Consider the following 25,776-nt stretch of genomic DNA (forward strand, 5'->3'; position numbering starts at 1 on the left):
AGGTACCGATAGAGAGCAATGTTGACTATTTGTAGGCACTAACTCCGCCATGGTCTGTTGAACAAAGCCTATGGGAAAATGTATAGTTTTTGGATAAATGCCGAAAATAAGGTCTGTGGTACACACAGGCTTAGGAGATCTTAAACGTTTTGTTCTATGACATAATCTTCATCAGCTAACATCACTTTTTGTGAATTTTGAAGCATTTCTGTAAATTAAAAACAACGCACATAAAGTCTTCATAATTCATGAAGGTCATGTTAACTGACATATTATCTTATAGAACAAAACGTATAAGATCTCATAAGCCTGTGTTAACCTCAGATCTTGTTTTCGGCATTTATTCCAAAACCCTCTTCTTTCTCCATTAATTTTGCTCATAGTAATGACTGAACAAAACAGAGGTAAATAATTTCAGTTTTTTTAGGACTACAAGCTGTCAAGCTCTATTGTTGCTTTCTTAAAGGGACGCTCTGCAGTTACTTTATCAATATTTGGACTTCTGTGTTAATGAAATGTACCCATTGATTCTTGAAGAATATAATTTATAAATGCCCCATCAGCTTAGTTCAACTGTAGCCCATCAGACCCCAAAACAGAAGCTTGTTTCACTTCAATGTTTGTAAACAAAGAAAATGTAAACAAACAGGTCGTTTCCATTACAAACGACCTTTAATCTCGAGTCACGACTGAAAAACAAATGAGATTAAGGTTCAGTATAATCTTAAAGCATTTTACCCCCCCCCCCCCCGCTCTCGGCTCCTGTGTTTGTTCAAAGGCAACAGGAAGCAGATGATGGAAAGAGGCCTTCCTAGTCACCCCCCCCTCCCTCCTTTCCCTCTCCCCACCCGCACATCTACGTTGCTAGTCTGACAGAGCCTCTGCCCTCAGACTCAGGGACAGTGTATAGAGAGAGAGAGAGAGAGAGAGAGAGAGAGAGAGAGCTGTTATATGTGCGCTGAATCTGCGGTTTTGATGTCGGATATATTTCTACATGTGGTCTGACTGGCTCTCTCACTGAATTGGAGCTGGACCTTGAGAAAGAGATACCCCCCATTACCTTCGCTTTGAAACTCTCAGGTAAACTATAGTAGAGCGTTGAACAGTAAAGGTTTATTAATATGTGCTGCACATACAGTACCAGTCAAAAGTTTGGACACACCTACTCATTCAAGGTTTTTCTTTATTTTTACTATTTTCTACATTGTAGAATAATAATGAAGACAACAAATCTATGAAATAACACATATGGAATCATGTAGTAACCAAAAAAAGTGTTAAACAAATCAAAATATATTTTATATTTGAGATTCTTCAAAGTAGCCACCCTTTGCCTTGATGACTGCTTTGCACACTCTTGGCATTCTCTCAACCAGTAGTTCCCACATATGCTGAGCACTTGTTGGCTGCTTTTCCATCACTCTGCAGTCCAACTCATCCCAAACCATCTCAATTGGGTTGAGGTCAGGTGATTGTGGAGACCAGGTCATCTGATGCAGCACTCCATCACTCTCCTTCTTGGTCAAATAGCCCTGACACGGCCTGGAGGTGTGTTGGGTCATTGTCCTGTAGAAAAACAAATGATAGTCCCACTAAGCTCAAACCAGATGGGATGGCGTATTGCTGCATAATGCTGTGGTAGCCATAAGTGTGTGGTAGCCGTAAGTGTGCCTTGAATTCTAAATAAATCACTGACAGTGTCACCAGCAAAGCACCCCCACACCACCACACCTCCTCCTCCATGCTTCACTGTGGGAACCACATATGTGGAGATTATCCGTTCACCTACTCTGCGTCTCACAAAGAGACGGTGGTTGGAACCAAAAATCTCATATTTGGACTCATCAGACCAAAGGACAGATTTCAACCCGTCTACTGTCCATTACTTGTGTTTCTTGGCCCAAGCAAGTCTCTTCTTCTTATTGGTGTCCTTTAGTAGTAATTTCTTTGCAGCAATTCGACCACGAAGGCCTGATTCACCCAGTCTCCTCTGAACAGTTGATGTTGAGATATGTCTGTTACTTGAACTCTGTGAAGCATTTATTTGGCCTGCAATTTCTGGGGCTGGTAACTCTAATGAACTTATCCTCTGCAGCAGAGGTATCTCTGGGTCTTCCCTTTCTGTGGTGGTCCTCATGAGAGCCAGTTTCATCACAGTGCTTGATGGTTTTTGAGATTGCACTTGAAGGAACGTTCAAAGTTCTTGAAATTGTATGGACTTACAGACCTTCATGTCTTATTGTAATGATGGACTGTAATTTCTCTTTGTTTATTTGAGCTGTTCTTGCCATTATATGGACTTGGCCTTTTACCAAATAGGGTTATCAACTGATTGGCTCAAATGCATTAAGAAAGAAAGAAATTCCACAAATTAACTTTTAACAAGGCACACCGGTTAATTGAAATGCATTCCAGGTGACTACCTCATGAAGATGGTTGAGAGAATACCAAGAATGTGCAAAGCCGTCATCAAGGCAAAGGGTGGCAACTAAGAAGAATCTCAAATATAAAATATATTTTGATTGAACACTTTTTTGGTTACTACATGATTATGGTTACTATGTGTACTACATGATTATTTTACTATGTTACTATTTTTGGTTACTATGTGTTATTTCATAGTTTTAATGTCTTCACTATTATTCTACAATGTAGAAAATAGTAAAAATAAAGAAAAACCCTGGAATGAGTAGGTTTGTCCAAACTTTTGACTGGTACTGTATGTCAGCCAAACAGGCCAGGCTGGGGTGAAAGGCACTTCTCTCTCATTATGGATGATTAAAATGTGTAGCGAAGGAGCAAGGCCCGGACCTCGACTCAGTCTCTGGTGGGTGCCAGAGGTGTGTGTTAATAATACATGTATTTCTGGGGATGGGGAAAGAGATGGATGAAGAGAGAGGGAGAGGTGGAGAAATGGGGGTTGGTTTGAGAAAGAGAGGGAGAGAGAGTGGGGTAAAGAAAGAGGGAGATACCAGAAAGAAAAAAACAGAAAGAAGAAAAGTCTGCAGGGGTGAGGTGGGGAGGGTATGAGGAGGTGGTCAGCAGGGGTGAGGAGGGGGGTGGGGAGGGGTTGAGGAGGTGGTCAGCAGGGGTGAGGAGGGGGGTGGGGAGGGGTTGAGGTGGTGGTCAGCAGGGGTGAGGAGGGGGGTGGGGAGGGGTTGAGGTGGTGGTCAGCAGGGGTGGGGAGGGGTTGAGGAGGTGGTCAGCAGGGGTGAGGAGGGTGGTGAGGAGGTGGTCAGCAGGGGTGAGGAGGGTGGTGAGGAGGTGGTCAGCAGGGGTGGGGAGGGGTTGAGGAGGTGGTCAGCAGGGGTGAGGAGGGTGGTGAGGAGGTGGTCAGCAGGGGTGGGGAGGGGTTGAGGAGGTGGTCAGCAGGGGTGAGGAGGGGGGTGAGGAGGTGGTCAGCAGGGGTGAGGAGGGGGGTGAGGAGGTGGTCAGCAGGGGTGAGGAGGGGGGTGAGGAGGTGGTCAGCAGGGGTGAGGAGAGGTTGAGGAGGGGGTGAGGAGGGGGGTGGGGAGGTGGTCAGCAGGGGTGAGGAGGGGTTGAGGAGGTGGTCAGCAGGGGTGAGGAGGGGGGTGAGGAGGTGGTCAGCAGGGGTGAGGAGGGGGGTGAGGAGGTGGTCAGCAGGGGTGAGGAGAGGTTGAGGAGGGGGGTGGGGAGGTGGTCAGCAGGGGTGAGGAGGGGGGTGAGGAGGTGGTCAGCAGGGGTGAGGAGGGTGGTGAGGAGGTGGTCAGCAGGGGTGAGGAGGGGGGTGAGGAGGTGGTCAGCAGGGATGAGGAGGGGGTGAGGAGGTGGTCAGCAGGGGTGAGGAGGGGGGTGAGGAAGTGGGTGAGGAGGAGGTGGAAATGGACCACTGCTGAACATCTGCCAGTGAGCTTGCCCAGTGAAGTGTGCCCCGCGGCCAAATACAGAACCCCACACTGCAGGCTTCTGCCCGACTTCTAACCCCCCTTCCCCTCTAGCGCTTACTCCTCCGTGCTCCCTCCACTCCCTTGCTAACCTCCACCTGCACATGCTCCCTCCCTCCTGCCCCCACTCCTTCCCTCCCTCCGGCCCCCACTCCTACCCTCCTTCCCTCTCGCCTCCCTCCCCCTCTCCTTCCCTTCCTCCCCCCCTCCCTTCTCTCCCCCCTCTGGCGAAGGGGCCATTACAATCACAGTGAAAGAGAGGCTGATGATGACAGCCCACTGGGGACACACTGGTTGAATCAACGTTGTTTCCACGTCATTTCAATGAAATTATGTTGAACCGACATGGAATAGACGTTGAATTGACGCTTGGTAACTTCCTAATCTTATTACTGTGTAAACCAGGGCAGTTCAATTCCAGTCCTGGAGGGCCGAAACGCTTGTTTTTTGTTTCTAACGAGTAGTTAATTGCACTCACCACTTATTAGGAGAGGATGAAAACCAGAAGTGTTTCGGGCCTCCAGGGCCGACACTAATCAGCTCTGGCATAAACACTTGGCACCCTTCATAGAGTAGGGACTATTCAACCCGCATCGTGGAAGTTCAGCTTTACAGCGCGATTGACATTTAAAGACAATGTTCCCGCTTTAGCGGAGACTGCATTCTTGGTAAACTCTACATATGTCGGCTCAATCACAATAACCTTTACATTTATATCGCAGAATCTGTAATGCTTCAGCTTGACAGATGAATTCGAACCCTGGGTTAAATCAGTGCAAAGCCTGCCAGACATAAATTAAAGACTGAAGAAGGAGAAGAGTAGTTTATTGTCCATTTGTAGAGATGTAATTGTGTCTTTTAGCTTCTTAAACAACCCATGAGACCCCCCCCCCCCCCACATAATACATTCTCATATTTTCCTGGAGAGCATTAAGCCTGAGGCCAGACAGACAACATGACCGAACCACCAGATATCTCTCTTACAGGAGGACATGGAGAGTGTGAGTGTGTGTTTGATATGCACAGTGTAATATACCCACAGACAATTCCAGAGAGTATGCATTATTAAGAGCAGTAAATGGGTCCAGAATGAACGTGTCTCATTAATAGTGAATGTGATTACTGTTTCTGGGAAGCTCCAGTAGTCTGTCTGTACCAGGAGGGAGAGGGATGGAGAGAGATGGATAATTGAAATGGTCAAATAAAAACAAAAGACTTCCTTGTTTACTAAAAATCAACCATTACTAGCTGCCTGTATGTCTACCCTGGGTCAGGCTCACTTATTCAGATGTAATTGTAATGTAATTGACTTAATGAGGTAGGCTCATGTACACTTAATTTGACCCCAAGAGACTTTGTTCACCAGTGAAAGGTAGAGAATGATATGCAGATATGCAGTGTAAAGATTGGTCAATGATACTTCAATTTGACTAGGCAAGCCAGGCACCAACTAGGAACCATTGTCTGCCCATTTGCCTGATAGCTGCTACCACTTATGGAGGGGATTTGCTCTCTGTCTCCTTCCTAAGCATCCTCATTTATTAGCCATACTCTTAGAAAAGAAGGTTCCTTATAAAACCAAAAAGGGTTCTATCATTTGCTTCATATATGGAATCCCTAAAAGTTATAAAAAACCCTAGAGGTTATTTTTCACTGAACCAAAATGGTTCCATATAGAACCCTGCATGGTGCCATTTATGAATTATGGCTACTACTATTAAATAGTAATATTTTTAGCTAAGAATATAGTGTAATAAACAAGTAAATAATAATTACCAGCATAGTTTTTAGAATGTATTGTCATTATATGCAAACATAGTTTGGAAATATGCACTGGTGGCCAGGGAGGCATCTATTTGCTTGAACGGTGGACCATGTCAACTCTGGCTGACTTCTTTACAATACAACTTTCTCTGTTAGTTACAGCAAAAATGTGTCTTCTGCTCTGTGCTCAACCCCCCAAACAGCAGACCTCACACATACAGTTGAGCACAGGTTCAAGCTGCAGTGCAGCACACCTGGATGGAAAGCATGTTATGGGGTTAAGGGCCTTGGTCAAGGGCCCAACAGTAGGGGAATGTTTTGAGGATGTGAACCCAGCAGCCCTCCAGTTGTCAGATCAATTCTTCCCGTTTTTCCAATGCCCGGCCCGGAATTCAAACCGGACACAGGTCCATCTCCTGCCACAGGTCCAAATCCTTAGCCTCTGGGCTACCTACCACCAGTACAGTATGGGTTGTTGCCTGACTGGTTCCAGAGGAGAAAAAGGAGAAAAAACATTTGTTCATCTTCAGAAATAAGCATCAGTTAATCTGCCAAATGAAGGCAAAATGCTATGCAGACATACACTGAGTACACAAAACATTAAGGACACCTGCTCTTTCTAAGCTATGATGCCTTATTGATGTAACCTGTTAAATCCACTTAAATGTAGATGAAGGGGAGGAGACAGGTAAAATAAGGATTTTAAGCCTTGAGACATGGATTGTGTATGTATGCCATTCAGAGGGTGAATGGGAAAGAAAAATGATTCAAGTGCCTTTGAATGGGGTATGGTAGTAGGCGTCAGGCGCAGTGGTTTGTGTCAAGAACTGCAACACTGCTGGGCTTTTCACACTCAACAGTTTCCCATTTAAGAATGGTCCACCACCCAAAGGACATCCAGCCAACTTGACACAACTGCGGGAAGCAATAGAGTCAACATGGGCCAACATCTATGTGGAACGCTTTCTACACCTCATAGAGTCCATGCCCTGATGAATTGAAGTGGTTCTGAGGGCAAAAGGGGGCGGGGTGGTCCAACTCAATATTAGGAAGGTGCTCTTAATATTTGCTATACTAGGTGTATAATTATTATGATGAAGAACAAGTTAAATGCAGTTGTTGTCAGCAGCAGCCAAAAGAGAGATCATCTGCCTCTGATAGTTCTGGATTACTGACAGTCTGAGTAAAATAGTGTGTTAAAAGTCATGTAATGCTTAAATAGGCTATTGAATCACCAATACTTACAATACATCATTTATTCATACCTCCTCTCAGTGAGCAACAGTCTTCTAATGGCTTCATGAAACATAGTCCCCCCAATAGACTCCACGCTGAAATAAAAGTAACAATTAGTTCATTGCCAATGTCAGGCTGGGTCTGTAGCTGTACAGTGGGGGGAAAAAGTATTTGATCCCCTGCTGATTTTGTACATTTGCCCACTGACAAAGAAATGATCAGTCTATAATTTTAATGGTAGGTTTATTTGAACAGTGAGAGACAGAATAACAACAAAGAAAATCCAGAAAAAAGCATGACAAAAATGTTATAAATTGATTTCCATTTTAATGAGGGAAATAAGTATTTGACCCCTCTGCAAAACATGACTTAGTACTTGGTGGAAAAACCCTTGTTGGCAATCACAGAGGTCAGACGTTTCTTGTAGTTGGCCACCAGGTTTGCACACATCTCAGGAGGGATTTTGTCCCACTCCTCTTTGCAGATCTTCTCCAAGTCATTAAGGTTTCGAGGCTGACGTTTGGCAACTCGAACCTTCAGCTCCCTCCACAGATTTTCTATGGGATTAAGGTCTGGAGACAGGCTAGGCCACTCCAGGACCTTAATGTGCTTCTTCTTGAGCCACTCCTTTGTTGCCTTGGCCGTGTGTTTTGGGTCACTGTCATGCTGGCTGAGGGAAGGAGGTTCTCACCCAAGATTTGACGGTACATGGCCCCGTCAAATGATGCGGTGAAGTTGTCCTGTGCCCTTAGCAGAAAAACACCCCCAAAGCATAATGTTTCCACCTCCATGTTTGACGGTGGAGATGGTGTTCTTGGGGTCATAGGCAGCATTCCTCCTCCTCCAAACACGGCGAGTTGAGTTGATGCCAAAGAGCTCCATTTTGGTCTCATCTAACCACAACACTTTCACCAGTTGTCCTCTGAATCATTCAGATGTTCATTGGCAAACTTCAGATGGGCATGTATATGTATTCTTGAGCAGGGGGACCTTGCGGGCGCTGCAGGATTTCAGTCCTTCACGGCGTAGTGTGTTTCCAATAGTTTTCTTGGTGACAATGGTCCCAGCTGCCTTGAGATCATTGACAAGATCCTCCCGTGTAGTTCTGGGTTGATTCCTCACCGTTCTCATGATCATTGCAACCCCACGAGGTGAGATCTTGCATGGAGCCCCAGGCCGAGGGATATTGACAGTTCTTTTGTGTTTCTTCCATTTGCGAATAATCGCACCAACTGTTGTCACCTTCTCACCAAGCTGCTTGGCGATGGTCTTGTAGCCCATTCCAGCCTTGTGTAGGTCTACAATCTTGTCCCTGACATCCTTGGAGAGCTCTTTGGTCTTTGCCATGGTGGAGAGTTTGGAATCTGATTGATTGATTGCTTCTGTGGACAGGTGTCTTTTATACAGGTAACAAACTGAGATTAGGGGCACTCCCTTTAAGAGTGTGCTCCTAATTTCAGCTCATTACCTGTATAAAAGACACCTGGGAGCCAGAAATCTTTCTGATTGAGAGGGGGTCAAATACTTATTTCCCTCATTAAAATGCAAATCAATTTATAAAATTTTTGACATGCGTTTTTCTGGATATTTTTTTTGTTATTCTGTCTCTCACTGTTCAAATAAACCTACCATTAAAATTATAGACTGATCCTTTCTTTATCAGTGGGCAAACATACAAAATCAGCAGGGGATCAAATACTTCCCCCCCACTGTATTTGGCGTATCCCATAATACAAAAGTAAGATTTATTCTAATCGTTAGCATACAGTCTTCTCTTCACCTTCATGTTTGTGTGTTACATTACGAGATGGCTATTAATTCCCTTTCGGATTAACGTTACTTTCCCACGGAATTACGAATCTTCAACAACTCGAGGAAATGCCGTGAGTAGTTGATTTGATCTAATCTACTCCCCCTCGCTAGTTGTTGTGCCTGCCCATAATTACTACCTTTTATAGCTTTTTGTTGGGCATTTCCATCCTTGTGTGTTAGCTAGCTAGCTTCGGGTCTATCCCATTACCTCAGAAGTTAGCTCGTAGCTAGCTAAATAAGCCCATGTAGCCACCATAGTTAGTTGTACCTGTTGTTGGCGCTTGTTGACCCATGGTGTTGTGCCAGTCCCAGCCCTTTGATCCAGCATTACCACTCCCTCGCTTGGAGTTTTGCTATGATCCCGGAGCTCAGCGGTGCAGTAGGCTACCGGTCCTCGCATGACAGAGTCCACCAACGCCGAGACTGATAGTCCATGCTTGATTGTGCCAGTCAGATAGCTTCATATAGGCAGGAGTTTTGATCCCGGATCTTGATACATATTTATATGGGAGTCTTGACCCCGAAGCACGACAGGTCGGAGCCAACAGTAAGTCAAAATTTCTCTCAATGCATCCAAAGCCGAAACTGAAGCAATCAAAGCATACACCGAAACGAAAAGCTTTTTTGTTACCTTTTTCTTGGAACAAACTTCTCTTATGTGAAAATTCGTTATTTGCACACTGATGCAGGGCTGTACACAGGATGTCGTTCCACCCATGTCAACAGTGTGGAAAACCAACTCCCAGCCTCAGATGAGAACACGATGTGTATTATTTGCTTGGGAGCTGAAAATGCTTATGCAGCTGCACAGGGTAGCAGCGCTTGCACTCACTGGCAGAAATTCAAACCAAGAACATTGAAATCTCAATTTGTGCAGTTTGGGGGCGGAGCCTCCATTTTCTCATCAGATGAGTCCGCCACACAGATAGATCAATGAACATTCTAAATGCTCCAACTCTAATGAAGGGTCAACATTCCCCTCGTGATCCACTTCCCAATAAACTCCATCGCTCATCCTCGCCTGGGCACAAATCTCGACGCACTGAGATGCGCAAGGAGATAAGTCACTGGATAGTCATATGGCAACCATTGAGTCTGCCCACTAGCACAACCTGGCCAAGCTTCCCCCGCCAGTACCAAGCCCAACGCTTACCTCTGAACGAGCATGGTTGTTGAATCGGATGACACTGACGTATTGTCCACAAAATCCTCCCACTTTTATGACACAGACTATGAGCTCTCTGATCATGATATGTACCACAGCTGTAGCATCGTCTAGTCCCAGCCAGCCACCCTGGCAGTGATGGTCAACCAGAAAATAACCTTGTCTGAAATATTTGAGAGGGCAAGCAGAAACCTCAATGTGGAACATGCAACAACTGCAATGGCGTCCACATCCAAGTTTGATCAAAGACTTTGTGCCTGAGCTCCAATGCACATAGAGCATGCCAAAGGTCAGAACCCCAGTCATGCCAAGCATATGCACTCGCTTAGCTACAGTTCCTGGTACAGATGATAATGGTTTTGGCCATTTCCCTTGTATGGACAAATCATACACTTCACTTGTTCTGCCTGCTTTTCTCCGTCACAGTTCAGACCAAGGGCTGCCGAATGAACGATGCATCTGATTGCTTCCTACGCAGGACACATGACAGCACTGCTTCAGCCGTTAGGCTTGGCAATTCAGCAGCGATACTGGCTTTCTGTCAGAAGGAGCTGCAGCAACGCCTCTCTGCAAACTACAATGCTGAGACCATGAAAGAACGGTCTACAGTTACAGACCTGCTCATCCAAAGCCTTCAGGGCAATGCTCAGATAGTTGGGAAATCTTTGGCAACACTGTGCGTTGCACGGCCACCTATGGTTAGTGCAGTCCAAGCTCCCTGACAAAGAGAAGGTTCCACTTCTAGGTGTACCGATATCACCTGGCCAGACATTTGGCTCAACAGCTCCAAGTGTCTAAGGAGGACAGAGAAGCACAGATGGAGCTTCAGCACCTCATTCCAAAGCCTAGAATGCATCAGCCAGCAAACCATTACTCCCGTCCCAGGGCCCCAACTGGGATGCCAAGAAACCAGGCTCATACTCACGCTGCACATGCTCAAGAGTGGAGGAACAGACACTCTCAGCCGTACTGAAGAGATGGAGAGCAGCATCGCCCAAGAGGCCGAGGCACACCATATGCAGGCCCGTCGCCTCTGCAGCACAGTACGCAGCGCCTCGGCCCTCATGGGACCGGCTCTCTAGCGCAACACCGTTTCCTCAAGCACTACCTTTCCAGCTGGAAAAGGTCAACAGTCAAAAAATGGGTGTTAGGCACTCGAACACAAGGCTACGCACTACAATTTTGTAAGCGACCCCCAACACTTCAGGGGTGCCTTGAAAACAGCAGCTCGCAACCCTGCTCAAAAGCAAACACTCTGCTCAGAAATCTCCTTGCTCCTGGAAAAGCATCCAATCGAAGAGGTAGAACCAGTACAACAAACTGTGGGTTCTACTCAATCTATTTTCTGGTGCCAAAAAAGGTGTTTTTCAGATTCGCATTCTACCCTTCAGCCTTTCGCTCATCCCTCACATTTTCAAAAAGTGCATAAGCGCGGCAGGGTCACAAAGCCATTCTTTGGCACACATCCATGCTCTCATATCACCTCTCTGAGTTGGGACTAACAATGAAGTTGGAACAGAGTACTCTGGTCCCCACAGTGCATGCACTTTCTGGGTTTGACCCTGGACACTCAAATCATGCGAGCAACAATCTCCAGAAAGAGTGGTATCTTTGACAAATTGTCTTTCAACATTCAAACTGAGAAAACCAGTGATTGTTCTAGAGATACAGGCTCCTAGGCCTCCTAGCTGCTGCAATCCATGTTGTACCATTGGGTTTGCTCCACTTGTGGCCAATACAGCGCTGGTAGAAGAGATACAATCTAAGTCCCAGAAGGAAAAACAAAAACCTGACCATTTTAATGAGTTGCTGGAGAGCAATAGAATCTTAATTTTTACATTTTTTTTATTTCACCTTTATTTAACCAGGTAGGCCAATTGAGAACAAGTTTCAGTGATTTTTGCAATTCATTCCATTCATTGGCAGCAGAGAACTGGAAGGAAAGGCGACCAAAAGAGGAGTTGGCTATGGGGATGACCAGTGAAATATACCTGCTGGAGCGCGTGCTATGGTGACCAGTGAGCTGAAATAAGGCAGAGCTTTACCTAGACTTGTAGATGACCTGGAGCAGGTGGGTTTGGCGATTAATATGAAGCGAGGGCCAGCCAACGAGAGCGTACAGGTTGCAGTGGTGGGTAGTATATGGGGCTTTGGTGACAAAATGGATGGCACTGTGATAGACTACATCTAACTTTCTGAGTAGAGTGTTGGAGGTTATTTTGTAAATGACATCGCTGAAGTCGAGGATTGGTAGCATAGTCAGTTTTACGAGGGTATGTTTAGCAGCATGAGTGAAGGAGGCTTTGTTGCAAAATAGGAAGCCGATTCTAGATTTAATTTTGGATTGGAGATGTTTAATGTGAGTCTGGAAGGAGAGTTTACAGTCTAACCAGACACCTAGGTATTTGTAGCTGTCCACATATTCTAAGTCAGAACCAACCAGAGTAATGATGCTAGGCGGGCGGGCAGGTGCGGACAGCGAATGGTTGAAAAGCATGCATTTAGTTTAACTAGCATTTAAGAGCAGTTGGAGGCCACGGAAAGAGTGTTGTATGGCATTGAAGCTTGTGTGGAGGTTTGTTAACGCAGTGTCCAAAGAAAGGCCAGAAGTATACAGAATGGTGTCGTCTGCGTAGAGGTGGATCAGAGAATCACCAGCAGCAAGAGCGACATCATTGATATATACAGAGAAGAGAGTCGGCCCGAGAATTGAACCCTGTGGCACCCCAATAGAGACTGCCACGGGTCCGGACAACAGGCACTCCGATTTGACACACTGAACTCTATCTGAGAAGTAGTTGGTGAACCAGGCGAGGCAGTGATTTGAGAAACCAAGGCTGTTGAGTCTACCGATAATAATGTGGTGATTGACAGAGACGAAAACCTTGGCCAGATCGATGAAGACGGCTGCACAGTACTGTCTTTATCGATGGCGGTTATGATATCGTTTAGGACCTTGATTGAGTGTGGCTGAGGTGCACCCATGACCAGCTCGGAAACCAGATTGCATAACTAAGAAGGTACGGTGGGATTCGAAATGGTCTGTGATCTGTTTGTTAACTTGGCTTTCGAAGACTTTAGAAAGGCAGGGCAGGATGGATATAGGTCTATAACAGTTTGGGTCTAGAGCGTCTCCCCCTTTGAAGAGGGGGATGACCGTGGCAGCTTTCCAATCTTTAGGGATCTCAGACGATACAAAAGAGAGGTTGAACAGGCTAGTAATAGGGGTTGCAACAATTGCGGCTGATCATTTTAGAAAGAGATGGTCCAGATTGTCTAGCCCAGCTGATTTGTAGGGGTCTACATTTTGTAGCTCTTTCAGAACATCAGCTATCTTGATTTTGGGTGAAGGAGAAGCGGTGGGAGGGGAGGGGGGGCTTGGGCAAGTTGCTGCGGGTGTGCAGAGCTGTTGGCCAGGGTAGGGGTAGCCAGGTGGAAAGCATGGCCAGCCGTGGAAAAATGCTTATTGAAATTCTCGATTATCGTGGATTTATCGGTGGTGACAGTGTTTCCTAGCCTCAGTGCAGTGGGTAGCTGGGAGGAGGTGCTCTTATTCTCCATGGACTTTAGTGTCCCAAAACCTTTTGGAATTTGTGCTACAGGATGCAAATTTATGTTTAAAAAAAGCTAGTGGCGCTTAGCATGCCACAATAGTGGCGCTTAGCATGTCAAACTCCCAGTGGAGTTCTATTAGCTTTTATTCACATTATTTCCTCTTGCTTCTAGCTAGCACTTAGTTTGCAACAGCACAGGTTTGTATGAAACTTGCTGTTTGCCACTCAGACCTCAACAACGTTGCAAAATGAATTTGATCTTCCTCCTGCCATAACGAGCTAACGGTGTTGGCAAGCCATTTTCTGACCAGGTGAAATCATGCAGCATCGTCATTATTAGTATGGATCAAAACTAATTAATAGGGAATGTTAGCTGTCATCTCAAAGTTAGCTTTTGTTTTCTAAAATCCCCATTAAACTCTGGGGTAGGGATAAAACCCATAAGGTTCTTTGCCTTCACTGGGTATATATATATATATATATACACAGTGCCTTCGGAAAATATTCATAGCACTTGACTTTTCCCACATTTGTTACGTTACAGCCTTATGAAATTAAATAAAAATCCTCAGCAATCTACACACAATAACCCATAATGACAAAGCGAAAACAGGTTTTTAGAAATGCTTGCAAATAAAAAACAGAAATACCTTATTTACATAAGTATTCAAACCCTTTGCTATGAGACTCAAAATTGACCTCAGGTGCATCCTGTTTCCATTAATCATCCTTGAGATGTTTCTAAAATTAGATTGGAGTCCACCTGTGGTAAATTCAATTGATTGGACATGATTTGGAAAGACACACACACCTGTCTATATATGCTCCCACAGTTGACAGTGCATGTCAGAGCAAAAACCAAGCCCTGAGGTCGAAGGAATTGTCCGTAGAGCTCTGAGACAGCATTGTGTCGAGGCACAGATCTGGGAAAGGGTACCAAAAAATGTCTGCAGCATTGAAGGTCCCCAAGAACACAGTGGCCTCCATCATTCTTTGATGGAAGAAGTTAGGAACCACCAAGACGCTCCCTAGAGATGGCCGCTCAGGTTCTTGCTCACCTCTCTGACCAAGGCCCTTCTCCACCGATTGCTCAGTTTGGTTGGGCGGTCAGCTCTGGGAAGAGTCTTGGTGGTTCCAAACGTCTTCCATTTAAGAATGATGGAGTCCACTGTGTTCTTGGGGACCTGCAGAGCGGACACGAGTTCTTAAATAATCCGACAATGTCTGCAGCTGCGCCTCATGGCGACCAATCACAGTTCCATGGTGGGTGAGAGCCGACTGTAAATGGTGGAGTTCGGAATGTTCCTCGGACGACTGAGAAATCTCTGCTGGGTCAATTGTAGGCTTAATAACTAGCAATAATGCTAGTACGAACTCGAACCCAAGCGCAGAGAAACACAGCAAGCAGAGATGAGGGTAAATCCCAAATTTGTTCTTAGACTCTTAACAGAAACAAGAGCACACTAATAAAACATGAGACCTAAGCAAAGATACAGGCCAACTGAGGAACCTAAATAACAAGGCAACCAGGGGAACAGAGAAGGTAATTAAACAAAGGTGAATCCAATAAGTTATAATCAGGGTAACCTGGAAACTAGAAAACAGGGTAAGGGTGCCCTCCAGGGATACCTAAGGAAACAACAATCAAATACCACAGAAACTGTGACACTTGGTGGTTCCAAACGTCTTCCATTTAAGAATTGTGGAGGACACTGTGTTCTTGGGGACCTTCAATGCTGCAGACATTTTTTGGTTCCCTTCCCCAGATCTGTGCCTCAACACTTGGTTTTTGCTCTGACATGCACTGTCAACTATGGGACATTATATAGACAGGTGTGTACCTTTCCAAATCATGTCCAATCAATTGAATTTACAACAGGTGGACTCCAACCAAGTTGGAGAAACCTCAAGGATGATCAATGGAAACAGGATGCACCTGACTCAATTTCGAGTCTCATAGCATAGAGTCTGAATACTTATGTAAATGAGGTATCTGTTTTAATTTTTTATACATTTCTGTAAACCTGTTTTCTCTTTGTCATTATGAGGTATTGTGTGTAGATTGCTGGGGATTTTTATTTGATCCATTTCATAATAAGGCTGTAACATATCAAATGTGGAAAACGTCAAGGGGTATGAATACTTTCCGAAGGCACTGTGTGTATATATATATATATATACAGTGGCTTGCGAATGTATTCACCCCCTTGGCATTTTTCCTATTTTGTTGCCTTACAACCTGGAATTAAATTCGATTTTTTGGGGGGGGGGGGTTGAATAATTTAATTTGCACAACATGCCTACCACTTTGAAGATGCAAAATACTTTTTATTGCGAAACAAACAAGAAATAAGACAAAAAAAACTGAAAACTTGAGCGTGCATAACTATTCACCCCCCCAAAGTCAATACTTTGTAGAGCCACCTTTTACAGAAATTACAGCTGCAAGTCTCTTGGGGTATGTCTCTATAAGCTTGGCTTATCTAGCCACTGGGAATTTTGCCCATTCTTGAAGGCAAAACTGCTCCAGCTCCTTCAAGTTGGATGGGTTCCGCTGGTGTACAGCAATCTTTAAGTCATACCACAGATTCTCAATTGGATTGAGGTCTGAGCTTTGACTAGGCCATTCCAAGAGATTTAAATGTTTCCCCTTAAACCACTCGAGTGTTGCTTTAGCAGTATGCTTAGGGTCATTGTCCTGCTAAAAGGTGAACCTCCGTCCCAGTCTCAAATCTCTGGAAGACTGAAACAGGTTTCCCTCAAGAATTTCCCTGTATTTAGCGCCATCCATCATTCCTTCAATTCTGAGCAGTTTCCCAGTCCCTGCCGATGAAAAACATCCCCACAGCATGATGCTGCCACCACCGTGCTTCACTGGTGTTCTCGGGGTGATGAGAGGTGTTTGGTTTGCGCCAGACACAGCGTTTTCAGTAATGGCCAAAAATCTCAAATTTAGTCTTAAATGACCAGAGTACCTTCTTCCATATGTTTGGGGAGTCTCTCACATGCCTTTTGGCAACACCAAATGTGTTTGCCTATTTTTTTCTACAAGCAATGGCTTTTTTCTGGCCACTCTTCTGTAAAGCCCAGCTCTGTGGAGTGTGCAGCTTAAAGTGGTCCTATAGACAGATACTCCAATCTCCACTGTGGAGCTTTGCAGCTCCTACAAGGTTATTACATTTACATTTTTTACATTTTAGCAGACGCTCTTATCCAGAGCGACTTACAGTAGTGAATGCATACATCTCATACATTTTTTTTCCTTTTTTTTTTCTGTGCTGGCCCCCCGTGGGAATCAAACCCACAACCCTGGTGTTGCAAACACCATGCTCTACCACCTGAGCTACAGGGAAGGCATACAGGGAAGGTTATCTTTGGTCTCTTTATTGCCTCTGATTAATGCCCTCCTTGCCTGGTCTGTGAGTTTTGGTGGGCGGCCCTCTCTTGGCAGGTTTGTTGTGGTGCCACATTCTTTCAATTTTTTATAATGGATTTAATGGTGCTCCGTGGGATGTTCAAAGATTCTGATATTTTTTTTATAACCCAACCCTGATCTGTACTTTTCTACAACTTTGTCCATGACCTGTTTGGAGAGCTTCTTGGTCTTCATGGTGCCGCTTGTTTGGTGGTGCCCCTTGCTTAGTGGTGTTGCAGACTCTGGGGCCTTTCAGAACAGGTGTATATATACTGAGATCATGTGACAGATCATGTGACACTTAAATAAAGTCCACCTGTGTGCAATCTAACTAATTATATGACTTCTGAAAGTAATTTGTTGCACCAGATCTTATTCATGGGCTTCATAGAAAAGGGGATGAATACATATGCACACACCACTTTTACAATTTGTATTTTTTTTTATTCTTTGAAACAAGTTTATTTTTTTTAATTTCACTTCACCAATTAGGACTATTTTCTGTATGTCCATTACATGAAATAGAAATACAAATCCATTTAAATGACAGGTTGTAATGCAACAAAATAGGAAAATGCCTAGGGTGCTGAATAGTTTTATAAGGCACTGTATATATAAACTCAGCAAAAAAATAAACATCCTCTCATTGTGAACTGCGTTTATTTTCAGCAAACTTAACATGTGTAAATATTTGTATGAACATAACAATATTCAACAACTGAGACGTAAACTGAACAAGTTCCACAGACATGTGACTAACATAAATGGAATAATGTGTCCCTGAACAAAGGGGGGTCAAAATCAAAAGTAACAGTCAGTATCTGGTGTGGCCACCAGCTGCATTAAGTACTGCAGTGCATCTCCTCCTCATGGACTGCACCAGATTTGCCAGTTCTTGCTGTGAGATGTTACGCCACTCTTCCACCAAGGCACCTGCAAGTTCCCGGACATTTATGGGGGGAATGGCACTAGCCCTCACCCTCCGATCCAACAGGTCCCAGATGTGCTCAATGGGATTGAGATCCGGGCTCTTCGCTGGCCATGGCAGAACACTGACATTCCTGTTTTGCAGGAAATCACGCACAGAACGAGCAGTATGAATGGTGGCATTGTCATGCTGGAGGGTCATGTCAGGATGAGCCTGAAGGAAGGGTACCACATGAGGGAGGAGGATGTCTTGCCTCTAACGCACAGCATTGTGATTGCCTGCAATGACAACAAGCTCAGTCCAATGATGCTGTGACACACCGCCCCAGACCATGACGGACCCTCCACCTCCAAATCGATCCCGCTCCAGAGTACAGGCCTCGGTGTAACGCTCATTCCTTCGACGATAAATGCGAATCTGACCATCACCCCTGGTGAGACAAAACCGTGACTCGTCAGTGAAGAGCACTTTTTGCCAGTCCTGTCTGGCAGTGACGGTGGGTTTGTGTTTGTGCCCATAGGCGACGTTGTTGCCGGTGATGTCTGCTGAGGACCTGCCTTACAACACTCCTACAAGCCCGCAGTCCAGCCTCTCTCCGTCTATTGCGGACAGTCTGAGCACTGATGGAGGGGTTGTGCATTCCTGGTGTAACTCGGCAGTTGTTGTTGCCATCCTGTACCTGTCCGGCAGGTGTGATGTTCGGATGTACCAATCCTGTGCAGGTGTTGTTACAGGTGGTCTGCCACTGCGAGGACGATCAGCTGTCCATCCTGTCTCCCCGTAGCGCTGTCTTAGGCGTCTCATAGTACGGACATTGCAATATATTGCCCTGGCCACATCTGCAGTCCTCATGCCTCCTTGCAGCATCCCTATTGCACGTTCACGCAGATGAGCAGGGACCCTGAGCATCTTTCTTTTGGTGTTTTTCAGAGTCAGTAGAAAGGCCTCTTTAGTGTGCTAAGTTTTCATAACTGTGACCTTAATTGCATACCGTCTGTAAGCTGTTAGTGTCTTAACGACCGTTCCACAGGTGCATGTTCATTAATTGTTTATGGTTCATTGAACAAGCATGGGAAACAGTGTTTAAACCCATTACAATGAAGATCTGTGAAGTTATTTGGATTTTTACGAATTATCTCTGAAAGACAGGGTCCTGAGAAAGGGACGTTTCTTTTTTTGCTGAGTTTATATACCCAATGATGGCAAAGAACCTTATGGGTTCTATCCCTACCCCAGAGTTTAATGGGGATTTTAGAAAACAAAAGCTAACTTTTAAATAACAGCTAACATTCCCTTTTAATTCGTTTTAATCCATATTAATAATGATGATGCTGCATGATTTCACCTGGTCAGAAAATGGCTTGCCGACACCGTTAGTAAAGGGTTCTTTAATCTCATCCAAAGAACCAAAAGGTTCTACATATAACACCAAATAACCTTTTTTTGTAAGAGTGCAGTGTTCAAGCTAGCAGGCTGCCAGTCAGTCAGTCAGTCAGTCAGCTCTATAACCATCAGCTCCTGGCGAAGGGAAAGCTAATCCTCTCTAAGAAGCCCATTCATTCACAGAGACTTGTTAAGACCAAGCTTATGCTAATCTTGTTATCACTGAAGGCTTCCGGTAATTGAGGATATTGGAGGATAGAGGAGACAGCTTGGGGAGTCAGGGACCACTTCTCTTTGTTCAAACACAACTCAGTCAGAAGCCCCTGCAGTCAGAGATGGTTAGTGCTATCCAGGATCCTAACCCTAACCTTACCCGAACATTAGCATAACCATAATCCTTACCAACCCCTAACAATTACCTTAACCATTTTACATTTCAACAGGGTATGGATGTCCCAAGAACCCCGGATAGCAAGGACGTCAGAGATGCAGAGCAGGATGAAGTTGACCCTAGACACTGATCTGAGGCCAGTGTTGCATTTTCCCTTCAACAACGGTTAAGGTTAGGTTTGAGGGAAGGTATGCGGATCCTTGGTCTGTGCCTGTGGGTAATGTTGAACCACAATGAGAAATATAGGGATGTCTTTTGCAAACTGCTGAATATATGTAGTACATGGAAAAAGGTAATTTAAATGTCATCAAAATATTGGTTTATCCCACGATCACAAATACAGTAAACCAATTTACACTGAACGAAAATATAAACGCAACATGTAAAGTGTTAATCCCATGTTTCATAAACTGAAATAAAAGATCCCAGAAATGTTCAATACGTACAAAAAACGTATTTCTCTAAAATGTGGTACACAAATTTGTTTACATCCCTGCTAGTGAGCATTTCTCCTTTGCCCAGATAATCCATCCACCTGACAGGTGTGGCATATCAAGATGCCGATTAAACAGCATGATCATTACACAGATGCACCTTGTGCTGGGAAGAATAAAAGGCCACTCTAAAATGTGCAGTTTAGTCACAACATAATGCCATAGATGTATTGAGGGAGCGTGCAAATGGCATGTTGACTACAGGAATTTCCACCAGAGCTGTTGCCAGAAAATTTAATGTTAATTTCTCTACCATAAGCCGCCTCCAATGTTGTTTTAGAGAATTTGGCAGTACGTCCAACCGGCCTCACAACTGCAGACCACGTGTCTAGCGTGGTGTGGGCGAGCAGTTTGCTGCTGTCAACGTTGGTGATGGTGGGGTTATGGTATGGACAGGCATAAGCTACGGACAACAAAGACAATTGCATTTTATTGATGGCAATTTGAATGCATAGAGATACCATGACGAGATCCTGAGACCCATTGTTGTGCCATTCATCCGCCGCCATCACCTCATGTTTCAGCATGTTAGTGCACAGCCCTATGTCGCAAGGATCTGTACACAATACCTGGAAGCTGAAAATGTCCCACTTCTTCCATGGCCTGCATACTTACCAGACATGTCACCCATTGAGCATGTTTGGGATGCTCTGGATCGACGTGTAAGACAGCTTGTTCCGGTTCCCGCCAATATCCATCAACTTTTCACAGCCATTGAAGAGGAGTGGGACAGCATTCCACAGGCCACAATCAACAGCCTGATCAACTTTATGCAAAGGAGATGTGTCGCACTGTATGAGGCAAATGGTGGTCACACCAGATAGTGACAGGTTTTCTGATCCATGCCCCAAATTTTTGATCCATGCCCCAACAGATGCATATCTGTATTCCCCGTCATGTGAAATCCATAGATTAGGGCCTAATGCATTTATTTAAATTTAATGATTTCCTTATATGAACTGTAACTCAGTAAAATCTTTGAAATTGTTGCATGTTGGTTTATATTTTTGTTCAGTATATGTCACATTTCTGCAGCTGTTCAATGATGCTTCCTACACAACTGTGGTTAGTAAATTGATATATAAAACAATTGTCTATGTCACATTGGACAGGATATCATAATCACACTTAGCTTTTAAAAATTGAACATGGAGACAAATTAACTGATGAGTTGAATAGTAATACAATCATTTGGTTGATCAGTTGTCACTGGTTGATGGGACAGTGCCCCATGTGGGAATTCATGTGGAGAGAATGTCAGCTAGCATGTCAGAAACAAGGCTTAGGGACCATCTTTACTGTGTAAAACCAGCTTATATACACGTTACTATCGCTATGCAGTGCTTTTAAGACTGCCGTGCTCTTTTGAAGAGGAGCACACATGGCACCGTTGGTGATGGGTGGAATGGAGCACAAGACCTGATAAGGACTAGAAAATGATGCATTAATCAAATAAAAGTTTGAGACTGGACACGTTTGTGATGTGCATTGCATTTGAACATTTTGCTTTTACATTCAAAAAAGAAAGAGGGGGGAGAAAGATACTGTTTGATCCTTATGAGGAAAAAGGGAAATTGTAACGCACCTACGCCAAAATGTGACATTTCAATGTTCCAAAGCATAAACACTACACAATGGTAGGCCTAATAATCGTATTAGTCAGTGAAACTATCAGCCCGGTGCCTCTGATGCAGAGTAGCGTGTTTTGGTGCTCTGCTCGCGCTGTGACTGCTGCTGCAGTTCTGGAATTCAGAGGGTTTTTCAGCGCTTGCTCATTCGCTCAGCCTCTCACGTCTCTGTTACCTTGGCAACATACTTCTGCATGAAAATACCATCTGAGAGAAGCGAGCTGTGCCCACCGTAAAGAACCAAAACGACAACATTTATGTGTCAGTGTCAAGAGCAGCAATGATCCTCACATAGATACTCCTCAACCGCAGTCAATTGGCCACGCATAAGTGAAGCGCTTCATACATGTAATTTGTGATCGGCTATTAGTTGGCCCTTGGTTTAAAGCTGGGGTGACTAGGCTACATGCTATTAGTTGGCCCTTGGTTTAAAGCTGGGGTGACTAGGCTACATGCTATTAGTTGGCCCTTGGTTTAAAGCTGGGGTGACTAGGCTACATGCTATTAGTTGGCCCTTGGTTTAAAGCTGGGGTGACTAGGCTACATGCTATTAGTTGGCCCTTGGTTTAAATCTGGGGTGACTAGGCTACATGCTATTAGTTGGCCCTTGGTTTAAAGCTGGGGTGACTAGGCTACATGTGCATTTTTTTTTTTACTTTAACATTTTTTAAATTTCACTTTTATTTAACCAGGTAGGCAAGTTGAGAACAAGTTCTCATTTACAACTGCGACCTGGCCAAGATAAAGCAAAGCCGTGCGACCCAAACAACAACACAGAGTTACACATAGGATAAACAAACATACAGTAAAAAAAAACACACAAAAAAACACGTGCAAATCTCAAAGGACATTGGTCAAAAGTGGTGCATTGTGTAGGGAATAGACTGTGTGGGGAATAGACTGTGTGGGGAATAGACGGCGTGGGGAATAGAAGGCGTGGGGAATAGACTGTGTGGGGAATAGACTGTGTGGGGAATAGACTGCGTGGGGAATAGACGGAGTGAGGAATAGACGGAGTGGGGAATAGACGGAGTGGGGAATAGACTGTGTGGGGAATAGAAGGCGTGGGGAATAGACTGTGTGGGGAATAGAAGGCGTGGGGAATAGACTGCGTGGGGAATAGACGGCGTGGGGAATAGACGGCGTGGGGAATAGACTGCGTGGGGAATAGACTGCGTGGGGAATAGACTGTGTGGGGAATAGAAGGCGTGGGGAATAGACTGCGTGGGGAATAGACGGCGTGGGGAATAGACTGCGTGGGGAATAGACTGCGTGGGGAATAGACGGTGTGGGGAATAGACTGTGTGGGGAATAGACGGCGTGGGGAATAGACGGAGTGGGGAATAGACTGTGTGGGGAATAGAAGGCGTGGGGAATAGACTGCGTGGGGAATAGACGGCGTGGGGAATAGACTGCGTGGGGAATAGACTGCGTGGGGAATAGACGGTGTGGGGAATAGACTGTGTGGGGAATAGACGGCGTGGGGAATAGACTGTGTGGGGAATAGACGGCGTGGGGAATAGACTGCGTGGGGAATAGACGGCGTGGGGAATAGACTGTGGGGAATAGACGGCGTGGGGAATAGACGGCGTGGGGAATAGACTGTGTGGGCAATAGACTGTGTGGGGAATAGACGGCGTGGGGAATAGACTGCGTGGGGAATAGACTGTGTGGGGAATAGACGGCGTGGGGAATAGACGGCGTGGGGAATAGACGGCGTGGGGAATAGACTGTGTGGGGAATAGAAGGCGTGGGGAATAGACGGCGTGGGGAATAGACTGCGTGGGGAATAGACGGCGTGGGGAATAGACTGCGTGGGGAATAGATGGCGTGGGGAATAGAAGGCGTGGGGAATAGACGGCGTGGGGAATAGATGGCGTGGGGAATAGACGGCGTGGGGAATAGATGGCGTGGGGAGTAGACTGGGTGGGGAATAGGATTTCCTTTGGGAAGCAGACTGTAATAGGAAAACGCATTGAATGGAAATTGATACCATGGGCACGTGCGCACATGCATATGCTCACAAGGCAGAGCAGCGCAAGGATCGGGGACATCATTAAAGAATGTAAAATAATAGATAAAAAAAAGGCCCGGGTGGAATCCTGTTGGATTTTCTACTTTACATTTGTGTGGGAAAGATGTAGTGCTGTATGCTTTGCATATATTCTTCCCTCCCAGTTAGTATTGGGTTTGATATGTAACCCAAGCATTCCCTATAGTGTTAAGTCCCAAAATACATTTTTATCAAAGAAAATCCAACCGTTAGATGTGGTGAAGGCCAGAATTGTTGACTTGGCAACAACAATCTAGAAGAGTTGTCTAAAGCAGAGACCAACACAATGGTGTCCAGGCTAACCTTTCTGCAATACATCACAAAAACCAGAGGGGTCATTGCCTCATAGGAGAGAAGAGCCTAATGAAATAAGCATCTAAGAGAGCAGGTGTTGGTGGCTTTACAGACTTCAGCTGCATAACAAGTAGCGTGCTTTACCACTCTTGCCTTTGTCAATCAAAACAGCCAATTGCCTGAATGAATGCTCCATAAATAAGCAGAATACTGCCTGAGCAAGATTTTCAATTATGGGTACACACACACAGCCAGACAGGTACAAAGAAGTAACACGTGTCTCTTTAAGATAGTTGCTTTAGGCACCAATCAGAATGTCGCATCCCCATGCGGTGTCGTTTGATCCGATGGAATGGACAGTTTGTGAATTTCAACTAGGTGTTAGAGGTACCTGTGATTCCTGTGCCGTGTTTAGAAGCAATGTAGTTTTTGAGAGGGAATACATAAGTAGCCTACTTTCCCTTTTCTCTGTAAGAGATCTTTGTAACCATTTTATTCTTGTTTCAGTTGAGTTAGATCCATTCAAGGTGAATTTGGGAAAGAGAAAACAAGAAACCAATACTTTGTTGAAATCATGCAAATGCTGTTTAGTCTGTCAGTAAGCCATGGACATTAAGAGGGCATTTTCATTTAAGCATTGACCAGTCTATCTAAACCAGTCTTTGTGTCAGTGCATACAGAGGTTATAGGCTTCTGCTGCACAGATAGCCCAGGCACCCTTTTCTCAAATCAGGATCTCAAGGTCAGAACAGAAGTAGGCTACTTCCCATTCTTCCTGTCTTATCACAGACTGATTCAGAGCTGACACCAGGTGTGAGACATTTCTGGCTAATCAGTGGCATAAATCAATTAACTACCAGGGGGTAAGGAAACCAGCTGTATGGCCTACCTATGCAATATGCTGGCTCGGATTTGGCTATCACTGTCACGACAGGGGTTTCAGCACCATGGACACACGACTACAATGGAGACGCTTACCATATGGTGAAAATGTCATTCATTGTTCATGTCCCAAAAACAGATCTAGATATGATCCTAGGTAAGCCTATAAACTATTTGAGAGCAAGATGCATTGAGGCACAGGGTATTGAATGTCACCATTTAGTATTCAACCTAAACAAAAATGTTTTTTTTTTTTTGTCACCTACGTGGTGTCCTACAGGGTCAGCCATAGTAGTATGGCACCCGGTAGCAAATTGTGATGCGTTCGAAGATATTTTAGGCTTTCATAATTCCATGGTAGTCGAAGTGGTGTCTTTTTCAGTTGGGTTTAGCAGCACTAACAGAAAGCAAAGCATTGAACTGATATCACATCATGCAGAGAAGAGTAAACATTTCCTAAACGTGTGAAGGCTGTTTTGAAGGATTTTCTCAACTTCGCCACAGGGTGTCAGTAAAACTGGCTACGGTCAGACTCGTTGCAGCATGTAGGTGGTGATCATTGATGAGCAGCCGACCAAGAGTTCCTGGAAGCAGGAACAGCCGACCAAGAGTTCCTGGAAGCAGGAAAAGCCGACCAAGAGTTCCTGGAAGCAGGAACAGCCGACCAAGAGTTCCTGGAAGCAGGAACAGCCGACCAAGAGTTCCTGGAAGCAGGAACAGCCGACCAAGAGTTCCTGGAAGCAGGAACAGCCGACCAAGAGTTCCTGGAGGCAGGAACAGCCGACCAAGAGTTCCTGGAGGCAGGAACAACCGAGCAACTGACCAAGAGTTCATGGAGGCAGGAACAACCGACCAAGAGTTCATGGAGGCAG

General features: G+C 45.0%; 1 long non-coding RNA gene across 1 annotated transcript; it reads right to left on the reverse strand.

Annotated features, from left to right (window-relative positions):
- Positions 1-5,686: 5,686 nt before the first annotated feature.
- LOC115201230 (uncharacterized) lies at positions 5,687-9,509 on the reverse strand. Its single transcript, XR_003879713.1, has 3 exons — positions 8,986-9,509; positions 6,915-7,000; positions 5,687-6,152 (listed from the first exon to the last, which is right to left on the reverse strand). It is a non-coding gene; the product is annotated as an uncharacterized LOC115201230 (long non-coding RNA).
- Positions 9,510-25,776: the final 16,267 nt, after the last annotated feature.

The sequence above is a fragment of the Salmo trutta genome, chromosome 1 (genome assembly GCF_901001165.1).
Source record: "Salmo trutta chromosome 1, fSalTru1.1, whole genome shotgun sequence".
Taxonomy (NCBI): Eukaryota; Metazoa; Chordata; class Actinopteri; order Salmoniformes; family Salmonidae; genus Salmo; species Salmo trutta.